Below are 12,122 nucleotides of genomic sequence, written 5' to 3'. Positions count from 1 at the left end.
ACATGCCTGTAAAGCTTGATGCATGGCCCCAAGTTCTACTTACTACCTTGAGATGTAACTTTGCTCCTTTGGACAATAAGTGCAATGTTTTCTGTATTCCTTCACAATTGAAGTTGGGAAGGCTCTTCTCTAGACAGTAAGTGTATTCTGGAAGCTCTCTGTTTCAGAACTGTATTTTAATAAAATTTTATCAAATAGGTTTACATTATTATGCCCTGAATTTTTTTTAAAAAATGTAGTCTTTTGCTTAGTGTATATTTTTCTTCTTTTTCAGTGCCAAGTGTGAAGTTGGTTCTTGTATTAATCATGTTGACAATTATCACTGTTCTGTCAGCACATTCCTTGTCTACCTGTCTGAAACATACCTGTACTCCTTTCCTGGTTAGACTATATATTTTCACATATTTCTGCTCTGCTTTTCTTTTGAGTTCTTACTCTAAGTTTCAATAAAAGCAGATGGTAACAACCATGCTTCAGACTTATTGCCATGCTCTTATGAAATTTCCTCTACCAAACAACTTAGTCCATTACTTTTGAATTTAGTCTCTCTTAGAGTTTCAGCACAGGGGAAGAATGCAGATAGATATTTAACCAGAATGTTATATGAATGGTTCCAATTCTAATGGAGCACTTGTTTCTTTCTTAAGGCTCACACCCAGGCCTTCTGCTGTCCACATTTTCAACAGCTTTCTGGTCTTCTAGACACCCATTAGAATTGCCCATTAAGCTCTACCCATGGCATTCAAGGACTTCCATTGTGTGAAGCTCCAAAAATCAACAAATTATGAAGGCTTATAAACCACATGGTTAATTTTATGATGGAAACAACCCCATTCTTGGTGCCTAGCAATTGTCTTCATTCTTTATTATTTTAATTGCTGACTTAATATATAAACTTAAAGGAGGATTTATTTTGAATTATATTTGGGAGGAATAGCCTATCATGGCTGGGGAAACATGGCAGCTCGATTGTAATGGGAACATCTAGCCTTGACACCTTACTCCTCCCATTTCAGTGAAACATGAAAAAAAAAAGAGACTCCTATATTTTATGGTTCCTTGGAATGCCTGAAATCTAAAGCAATACACACACACACACACACACACACACACACACACACACACACACACACACACCAAGACACCACAGAAATTCTAGGGTTCAAAATTAACTACTGCAACTTTAAAGTAGACCTTAAAAGGCGGATAAATAATCAGAAACTTGGAGATGTGTTACCTGAGACTATTTAGTAAAAAGCATAGAAAGGAATGATGAGTGAAGCTTGAGAGACCTTTTGGATACCATTAACTTTACCAAGATACTCACAATAATAGACCCAGAATGAGAAAAGAGAAAAGATCAGAAAATATTTAAAGAAATAATGACTTGAGATTTCCCAAATTTGATGAAAACATTAATCTAAAATAATTCAGCAAGCTTGGTGACATTCATGTGGGATGAACTGAAAAAGGCCTCCATCTAAAAATGGTATAATCAACTTGGAGACAGTCTTAAGATCAGCAAAGGAGAAGCAGCTCATCGGGGGCATCTGTGATTCTGGTGTGTATGTGTGTGTGTGTGTGTGTGTGTGTGTGTGCATATTCTGGCTTCAGGAAGACCAGAAGAGGACATTAGGTCACATTACAGATGGTGGTGAGCTACCATGTGCTTCTGGGACTTGAACTCAGGACCTCTGGCAGAGCTCTTAAGTGCTCTTTTTTTTTTTTTATTAACTTGAGTATTTCTTATATACATTTTGAGTGTTATTCCCTTTCCCGGTTTCTGGGCAAACATCCCCCTAATCCCTCCCCCTCCCCTCCCTTAGGGGTGTTCCCCTCCCCATCCTGCCCCCATTGCCGCCCTCCCCCCAACAATCTAGTTCACTGGGGGTTCAGTCTTAGCAGGACCCAGGGCTTCCCCTTCCACTGGTGCTCTTACTAGGATATTCATTGCTACCTATGAGGTCAGAGTCCAGGGACAGTCCATGTATAGTCTTTAGGTAGTGGCTTAGTCCCTGGAAGCTCTGGTTGCTTGGCATTGTTGTACTTTTGGGGTCTCGAGCCCCTTCAAGCTCTTCCAGTTCTTTCTCTGATTCCTTCAACGGGGGTCCCATTCTCAGTTCAGTGGTTTGCTGCTGGCATTCGCCTCTGTATTTGCTGTATTCTGGCTGTGTCTCTGGGGAGCGATCTACATCCGGCTCCTGTCGGCCTGCACTTCTTTGCTTCATCCATCTTGTCTAATTGGATGGCTGTATATGTATGGGCCACATGTGGGGCAGGCTCTGAATGGGTGTTCCTTCTGTGTATGTTTTAATCTTTGCCACTCTATTCCCTGGCAAGGGTATTCTTATTCCCCTTTTAAAGAAGGAGTGAAGCATTCACATTTTGATCATCCGTCTTGAGTTTCATTTGTTCTAGGCATCAAGGGTAATTCAAGCATTTGGGCTAATAGCCACTTATCAATGAGTGCATACCATGTGTGTCTTTCTGTGATTGGGTTAGCTCACTCAGGATGATATTTTCCAGTTCCAACCATTTGCCTACGAATTTCATAAAGTCATTGTTTTTGATAGCTGAATAATATTCCATTGTGTAGATGTACCACATTTTCTGTATCCATTCCTCTGTTGAAGGGCATCTGGATTCTTTCCAGCTTCTGGCTATTATAAATAAGGCTGCGATGAACATAGTGGAGCACGTGTCTTTTTTATATGTTGGGGCATCTTTTAAGTATATGCCCAAGAGAGGTATAGTTGGATCCTCAGGCAGTTCAATGTCCAATTTTCTGAGGAACCTCCAGACTGATTTCCAGAATGGTTTTACCAGTCTGCAATCCCACCAACAATGGAGGAGTGTTCCTCTTTCTCCACATCCTCGCCAGGATTTGCTGTCACCTGAGTTTTTGATCTTAGCCATTCTCACTGGTGTGAGGTGAAATCTCAGGGTTGTTTTGATTTGCATTTCCGTTATGACTAAAGATGTTGAACATTTCTTTTTTTTTTTATTTTTTATTTTTATTAACTTGAGTATTTCTTATATACATTTCGAGTGTTATTCCCTTTCCCGGTTTCCGGGCAAACATCCCCCTCCCCCCTCCCCTTCCTTATGGGTGTTCCCCTCCCAACCCTCCCCCTATTGCCGCCCTCCCCCCATAGACTAGTTCACTGGGGGTTCAGTCTTAGCAGGACCCAGGGCTTCCCCTTCCACTGGTGCTCTTACTAGGATATTCATTGCTACCTATGGGGTCAGAGTCCAGGGTCAGTCCATGTATAGTCTTTAGGTAGTGGCTTAGTCCCTGGAAGCTCTGGTTGCTTGGCATTGTTGTACTTTTGGGGTCTCGAGCCCCTTCAAGCTCTTCCAGTTCTTTCTCTGATTCCTTCAATAGGGGACCTATTCTCAGTTCAGTGGTTTGCTGCTGGCATTCGCCTCTATATTTGCTGTATTCTGGCTGTGTCTCTCAGGAGCGATCTACATCCAGCTCCTGTCGGTCTGCACTTCTTTGCTTCATCCATCTTGTCTAATTGGGTGGCTGTATATGTATGGGCCACATGTGGGGCAGGCTCTGAATGGGTGTTCCTTCAGTCTCTGTTTTAATCTTTGCCTCTCCCTTCCCTGCCAAGGGTATTCTTTTTCCTCATTTAAAGAAGGAGTGAAGCATTCACATTTTGATCATCCGTCTTGAGTTTCGTTTGTTCTAGGGATCTAGGGTAATTCAAGCATTTGGGCTAATAGCCACTTATCAATGAGTGCATACCATGTATGTCTTTCTGTGATTGGGTTAGCTCACTCAGGATGATATTTTCCAGTTCCAACCATTTGCCTACGAATTTCATAAACTCGTTGTTTTTGATAGCTGAGTAATATTCCATTGTGTAGATGTACCACATTTTCTGTATCCATTCCTCTGTTGAAGGGCATCTGGGTTCTTTCCATTTTCTGGCTATTATAAATAAGGCTGCGATGAACATAGTGGAGCACGTGTCTCTTTTATATGTTGAGGCATCTTTTGGGTATATGCCCAAGAGAGGTATAGCTGGATCCTCAGGCAGTTCAATGTCCAATTTTCTGAGGAACCTCCAGACTGATTTCCAGAATGGTTTTACCAGTCTGCAATCCCACCAACAATGGAGGAGTGTTCCTCTTTCTCCACATCCTCGCCAGCATCTGCTGTCACCTGAGTTTTTGATCTTAGCCAATCGCACTGGTGTGAGGTGAAATCTCAGGGTTGTTTTGATTTGCATTTCCCTTATGACTAAAGATGTTGAACATTTCTTTAGGTGTTTCTCAGCCATTCGGCATTCCTCAGCTGTGAATTCTTTGTTTAGCTCTGAACCCCATTTTTTAATAGGGTTATTTGTTTCCCTGCGGTCTAACTTCTTGAGTTCTTTGTATATTTTGGAAATAAGGCCTCTATCTGTTGTAGGATTGGTAAAGATCTTTTCCCAATCTGTTGGTTGCCGTTTTGTCCTAACCACAGTGTCCTTTGCCTTACAGAAGCTTTGCAGTTTTATGAGATCCCATTTGTCGATTCTTGATCTTAGAGCATAAGCCATTGGTGTTTTGTTCAGGAAATTTTTTCCAGTGCCCATGTGTTCCAGATGCTTCCCTAGTTTTTCTTCTATTAGTTTGAGTGTGTCTGGTTTGATGTGGAGGTCCTTGATCCACTTGGACTTAAGCTTTGTACAGGGTGATAAGGATGGATCGATCTGCATTCTTCTACATGTTGCCCTCCAGTTGAACCAGCACCATTTGCTGAAAATGCTATCTTTTTTCCATTGGATGGTTTTGGCTCCTTTGTCAAAAATCAAGTGACCATAGGTGTGTGGGTTCATTTCTGGGTCTTCAATTCTATTCCATTGGTCTATCTGTCTGTCTCTGTACCAATACCATGCAGTTTTTATCACTATTGCTCTGTAATACTGCTTGAGTTCAGGGATAGTGATTCCCCCTGAAGTCCTTTTATTGTTGAGGATAGCTTTAGCTATCCTGGGTTTTTTGTTATTCCAGATGAATTTTCAAATTGTTCTGTCTAACTCTTTGAAGAATTGGATTGGTATTTTGATGGGGATTGCATTGAATCTGTAGATTGCTTTTGGTAAAATGGCCATTTTTACCATATTAATCCTGCCAATCCATGAGCATGGGAGATCTTTCCATCTTCTGAGGTCTTCTTCAATTTCTTTCCTCAGTGTCTTGAAGTTCTTATTGTACAGATCTTTTACTTGCTTGGTTAAAGTCACACCGAGGTACTTTATATTATTTGGGTCTATTATGAAGGGTGTCGTTTCCCTAATTTCTTTCTCGGCTTGTTTCTCTTTTGTATAGAGGAAGGCAACTGATTTATTTGAGTTAATTTTATACCCAGCCACTTTGCTGAAGTTGTTTATCAGCTTTAGTAGTTCTCTGGTGGAACTTTTGGGATCACTTAAATATACTATCATGTCATCTGCAAATAGTGATATTTTGACCTCTTCTTTTCCGATCTGTATCCCTTTGATCTCCTTTTGTTGTCTGATTGCTCTGGCTAGAACTTCAAGAACTATATTGAATAAGTAGGGAGAGAGTGGGCAGCCTTGTCTAGTCCCTGATTTTAGTGGGATTGCTTCAAGTTTCTCTCCATTTAGTTTAATGTTAGCAACTGGTTTGCTGTATATGGCTTTTACTATGTTTAGGTATGGGCCTTGAATTCCTATTCTTTCCAGGACTTTTATCATGAAGGGGTGTTGAATTTTGTCAAATGCTTTCTCAGCATCTAATGAAATGATCATGTGGTTCTGTTCTTTCAGTTTGTTTATATAATGGATCACGTTGATGGTTTTCCGTATATTAAACCATCCCTGCATGCCTGGGATGAAGCCTACTTGATCATGGTGGATGATTGTTTTGATGTGCTCTTGAATTCGGTTTGCCAGAATTTTATTGAGTATTTTTGCGTCGATATTCATAAGGGAAATTGGTCTGAAGTTCTCTTTCTTTGTTGTGTCTTTGTGTGGTTTAGGTATAAGAGTAATTGTGGCTTCGTAGAAGGAATTCGGTAGGGCTCCATCTGTTTCAGTTTTGTGGAATAGTTTGGATAATATTGTTATGAGGTCTTCTATGAAGGTTTGATAGAATTCTGCACTAAACCCGTCTGGACCTGGGCTCTTTTTGGTTGGGAGACCTTTAATGACTGCTTCTATTTCCTTAGGAGTTATGGGGTTGTTTAACTGGTTTATCTGTTCCTGATTTAACTTCGATACCTGGTATCTGTCTAGGAAATTGTCCATTTCCTGAAGATTTTCAAATTTTGTTGAATATAGGTTTTTATAGTAAGATCTGATGATTTTTTGAATTTCCTCCGAATCTGTAGTTATGTCTCCCTTTTCATTTCTGATTTTGTTAATTTGGACACACTCTCTGTGTCCTCTCGTTAGTCTGGCTAAGGGTTTATCTATCTTGTTGATTTTCTCAAAGAACCAACTTTTGGTTCTGTTGATTCTTTCTATGGTCCTTTTTGTTTCTACTTGGTTGATTTCAGCTCTGAGTTTGATTATTTCCTGCCTTCTACTCCTCCTGGGTGTATTTGCTTCTTTTTGTTCTAGAGCTTTTAGGTGTGCTGTCAAGCTGCTGACATATGCTCTTTCCTGTTTCTTTCTGCAGGCACTCAGCGCTATGAGTTTTCCTCTTAGCACAGCTTTCATTGTGTCCCATAAGTTTGAGTATGTTGTATCTTCATTTTCATTAAATTCTAAAAAGTTTTTAATTTCTTTCTTTATTTCTTCCTTGACCAGGTTATCATTGAGTGGAGCGTTGTTCAATTTCCAGGTATATGTGGGCATTCTTCCCTTATTGTTATTGAAGACCAGTTTTAGGCCGTGGTGGTCCGATAGCACGCATGGGATTATTTCTATCTTTCTGTACCTGTTGAGGCCCGTTTTTTGACCAATTATATGGTCAATTTTGGAGAAAGTACCATGAGGAGCTGAGAAGAAGGTATATCCTTTTGCTTTAGGATAGAATGTTCTATAAATATCCGTTAAGTCCATTTGGCTCATGACTTCTCTTAGTCTGTCTACATCACTGTTTAATTTCTGTTTCCATGATCTGTCCATTGATGAGAGTGGGGTGTTGAAATCTCCCACTATTATTGTGTGAGGTGCAATGTGTGTTTTGAGCTTTAGTAAGGTTTCTTTTACGTATGTAGGTGCCCTTGTATTTGGGGCATAGATATTTAGGATTGAGAGTTCATCTTGGTTGATTTTTCCTTTGATGAATATGAAGTGTCCTTCCTTATCTTTTTTGATGACTTTTAGTTGGAAATTGATTTTATTTGATATTAGAATGGCTACTCCAGCTTGCTTCTTCTGACCATTTGCTTGGAAAGTTGTTTTCCAGCCTTTCACTCTGAGGTAGTGTCTGTCTTTGTCTCTGAGGTGTGTTTCCTGTAGGCAGCAGAATGCAGGGTCCTCGTTGCGTATCCAGTTTGTTAATCTATGTCTTTTTATTGGGGAGTTGAGGCCATTGATATTGAGAGATATTAAGGAATAGTGATTATTGCTTCCCGTTATATTCATATTTGATGTGAGGTTATGTTTGTGTGCTTTCATTCTCTTTGTTTTGTTGCCAAGACGATTAGTTTCTTGCTTCTTCTAGGGTATAGCTTGCCTCCTTATGTTGGGCTTTACCATTTATTATCCTTTGTAGTGCTGGATTTGTAGAAAGATATTGTGTAAATTTGGTTTTGTCATGGAATATCTTGGTTTCTCCATCAATGTTAATTGAGAGTTTTGCTGGATACAGTAATCTGGGCTGGCATTTGTGTTCTCTTAGGGTCTGTATAACATCAGTCCAGGATCTTCTGGCCTTCATAGTTTCTGGCGAGAAGTCTGGTGTGATTCTGATAGGTCTCCCTTTATATGTTACTTGACCTTTTTCCCTTACTGCTTTTAGTATTCTTTCTTTATTTTGTGCGTTTGGTGTTTTGACAATTATGTGACGGGAGGTGTTTCTTTTCTGGTCCAATCTATTTGGAGTTCTGTAGGCTTCCTGTATGTCTATGGGTATCTCTTTTTTTAGGTTAGCGAAGTTTTCTTCTATGATTTTGTTGAAGATATTTACTGGTCCTTTGAGCTGGGAGTCTTCACTCTCTTCTATACCTATTATCCTTAGGTTTGATCTTCTCATTGAGTCCTGGATTTCCTGTATGTTTTGGACCAGTAGCTTTTTCCGCTTTACATTATCTTTGACAGTTGAGTCAATGATTTCTATGGAATCTTCTGCTCCTGAGATTCTCTCTTCCATCTCTTGTATTCTGTTGGTGAAGCTTGTATCTACAGCTCCTTGTCTCTTCTTTTGGTTTTCTATATCCAGGGTTGTTTCCATGTGTTCTTTCTTGATTGCTTCTATTTCCATTTTTAATTCCTTCAACTGTTTGATTGTGTTTTCCTGGAATTCTTTCAGGGATTTTTGCGATTCCTCTCTGTAGGCTTTTACTTGTTTATTAATGTTTTCCTGTGCTTCCCTAAGTGTGTTCAGGTCTTTCCTGAAGTCCTCCAGCATCATGATTAAATATGATTTTGAAACTAGATCTTGCTTTTCTGGTGTGTTTGGATATTCCATGTTTGTTTTGGTGGGAGAATTGGGCTCCGATGATGGCATGTAGTCTTGGTTTCTGTTGCTTGGGTTCCTGCGCTTGCCTCTCGCCATCAGATTATCTCTAGTGTTACTTTGTTCTGCTATTTCTGACAGTGGCTAGACTGTCCTATAAGCCTGTGTGTCAGGAGTGCTGTAGACCTGTTTTCCTCTCTTTCAGTCAGTTATGGGGACAGAGTGTTCTGCTTTCGGGCGTGTAGTTTTTCCTCTCTACAGGTCTTCAGCTGTTCCTGTGGGCCTGTGTCTTGAGTTCACCAGGCAGCTTTCTTGCAGCAGAAAATTAGGTCTTACCTGTGGTCCCGAGGCTCAGGTTTGCTCGTGGGGTGCTGTCCAGGGGCTCTCTGCAGCGGCAGCAACCAGGAAGACCTGTGCCGCCCCTTCAGGGAGCTTCAGTGCACCAGGGTTCCAGATGGTCTTTGGCTTTTTCCTCTGGCGTCCGAGATGTGTGTGCAGGGAGCAGTCTCTTCTGGTTTCCCAGGCCTGTCTGCCTCTCTGAAGGTTTAGCTCTCCCTCCCACGGGATTTGGGTGCAGAGAACTGTTTATCAGGTCTGTTTCCTTCAGGGTCCGGCGGTGTCTCTGGCAGGGGTCCTGCCGCTCCTGGGCCCTCCCCCACAGGAGCCCAGAGGCCTTATACAGTTTCCTCTTGGGCCAGGGATGTGGGCAGGGGTGAGCAGTGTTGGTGGTCTCTTCCGCTCTGCAGCCTCAGGAGTGCCCTCCTGACCAGGCGGTTGGGTCTCTCTCTCACCCCCTTTTTTTTTTATTAACTTGAGTATTTCTTATATACATTTCGAGTGTTATTCCCTTTCCCAGTTTCCAGGCAAACATCCCCCTCCCCCCTCCCCTTTCTTATCGGTGTTCCCCTCCCCACCCTGCCCCCATTGTCCCCCTCCCCCCAACAGTCTAGTTCACTGGGGGTTCAGTCTTAGCAGAACCCAGGGCTTCCCCTTCCACTGGTGCTCTTACTAGGATATTCATTGCTACCTATGAGGTCAGAGTCCAGGGTCAGTCCTTGTATAATCTTTAGGTAGTGGCTTAGTCCCTGGAAGCTCTGGTTGCTTGGCATTGTTGTACATATGGGATCTCGAGCCCCTTCAAGCTCTTCCAGTTCTTTCTCTGATTCCTTCAACGGGGGTCCTATTCTCAGTTCAGTGGTTTGCTGCTGGTATTCGCCTCTGTATTTGCTGTATTCTGGCTGTGTCTCTCAGGAGCGATCTACATCCGGCTCCTGTCGGTCTGCACTTCTTTGCTTCATCCATCTTGTCTAATTGGATGGCTGTATATGCATGGACCACATGTGGGGCAGACTCTGAATGGGTGTTCCTTCAGTCTCTGTTTTAATCTTTGCCTCTCTCTTCCCTGCCAAGGGTATTCTTGTTCCCCTTTTAAAGAAGGAGTGAACCATTCACATTTTGATCATCTGTCTTGAGTTTCATTTGTTCTAGGCATTTAGGGTAATTCAAGCATTTGGGCTAATAGCCACTTATCAGTGAGTGCATACCATGTATGTCTTTCTGTGTTTGGGTTAGCTCACTCAGGATGATATTTTCCAGTTCCAGCCATTTGCCTACGAATTTCATAAAGTCGTTGTTTTTGATAGCTGAGTAATATTCCATTGTGTAGATGTACCACATTTTCTGTATCCATTCCTCTGTTGAAGGGCATCTGGATTCTTTCCAGCTTCTGGCTATTATAAATAAGGCTGCAATGAACATAGTGGAGCACGTGTCTTTTTTATATGTTGGGGCATCTTTTGGGTATATGCCCAAGAGAGGTATAGCTGGATCCTCAGGCAGTTCAATGTCCAATTTTCTGAGGATCCTCCAGACTGATTTCCAGAATGGTTGTACCAGTTTGCAATCCCACCAACAATGGAGAAGTGTTCCTCTTTCTCCACATCCTCGCCAGCATCTGTTGTCCCCTGAGTTTTTGATCTTAGCCATTCTCACTGGTGTGAGGTGAAATCTCAGGGTTGTTTTGATTTGCATTTCCCTTATGACTAAAGATGTTGAACATTTCTTTAGGTGTTTCTCAGCCATTCGGCATTCCTCAGCTGTGAATTCTTTGTTTAGCTCTGAGCCCCATTTTTTTTTATTGATCAAGATAATTATTTAATATATTAAAAAATGCTAAAAGTCTGTGATAAAGATAGAGTCAATATAGCTAGTCTTTCATTTTGACTCAGGCTTCAATAAGCTTGGCAAGGAATAGCAAAAACAATCACATTCCTAAGTTGTACAATGCTCAAAAGTGGAGTCTAAGATTCAGAGGCATGAGAGACGTAGCCTAATTAAGAATTCTGAGCTACAAGAGAAGAATCCCAGGTTCAAGTCCCAACTTCACCAGGCCTAAGAATGCAGTGGTAACAAATTACCTAGCCTTTTTGATCTTCATATTTTTCTTTTTTTTTTAATTTTTAGCAATTAGATTTACATGTTAAATTCTCAATCCACAATTCATCCACGCAATAAATTTTCTGCCAATTGATAAAGATATAAACCGCCCACATAGACAAGATAAAATCGATGTAGTTCACCTAAATCTGAACTATCCTTCTCCATAGACTCCATCTTGATCTCCCATTCTCCTCCTTCTCCCCCTCCCTCCTTCCTAGACTATTTTTCCACCTACCCTTCCTTCTCTTTTTTCTTTTTTTTTATTAACTTGAGTATTTCTTATATACATTTCGAGTGTTATTCCCTTTCCCGGTTTCCGGACAAACATCCCCCTCCCCCCTCCCCTTCCTTATGGGTGTTCCCCTCCCAACCCTCCCCCCATTGCCGCCCTCCCCCCATAGACTAGTTCACTGGGGGTTCAGTCTTAGCAGGACCCAGGGCTTCCCCTTCCACTGGTGCTCTTACTAGGATATTCATTGCTACCTATGGGGTCAGAGTCCAGGGTCAGTCCATGTATAGTCTTTAGGTAGTGGCTTAGTCCCTGGAAGCTCTGGTTGCTTGGCATTGTTGTACTTTTGGGGTCTCGAGCCCCTTCAAGCTCTTCCAGTTCTTTCTCTGATTCCTTCAATAGGGGACCTATTCTCAGTTCAGTGGTTTGCTGCTGGCATTCGCCTCTATATTTGCTGTATTCTGGCTGTGTCTCTGGGGAGCGATCTACATCCGGCTCCTGTCGGTCTGCACTTCTTTGCTTCATCCATCTTGTCTAATTGGGTGGCTGTATATGTATGGGCCACATGTGGGGCAGGCTCTGAATGGGTGTTCCTTAAGTCTCTGTTTTAATCTTTGCCTCTCCCTTCCCTGCCAAGGGTATTCTTTTTCCTCATTTAAAGAAGGAGTGAAGCATTCACATTTTGATCATCCGTCTTGAGTTTCGTTTGTTCTAGGGATCTAGGGTAATTCAAGCATTTGGGCTAATAGCCACTTATCAATGAGTGCATACCATGTATGTCTTTCTGTGATTGGGTTAGCTCACTCAGGATGATATTTTCCAGTTCCAACCATTTGCCTACGAATTTCATAAACTCGTTGTTTTTGAT

This window comes from Rattus norvegicus, chromosome 1 (genome assembly GCF_021556685.1).
Source record: "Rattus norvegicus strain SHRSP/BbbUtx chromosome 1, alternate assembly SHRSP_T2T, whole genome shotgun sequence".
NCBI classification, from domain to species: Eukaryota; Metazoa; Chordata; class Mammalia; order Rodentia; family Muridae; genus Rattus; species Rattus norvegicus.
The sequence above is the reverse complement of the archived record's forward strand: the minus strand, read 5'-3'. Positions refer to the sequence as shown.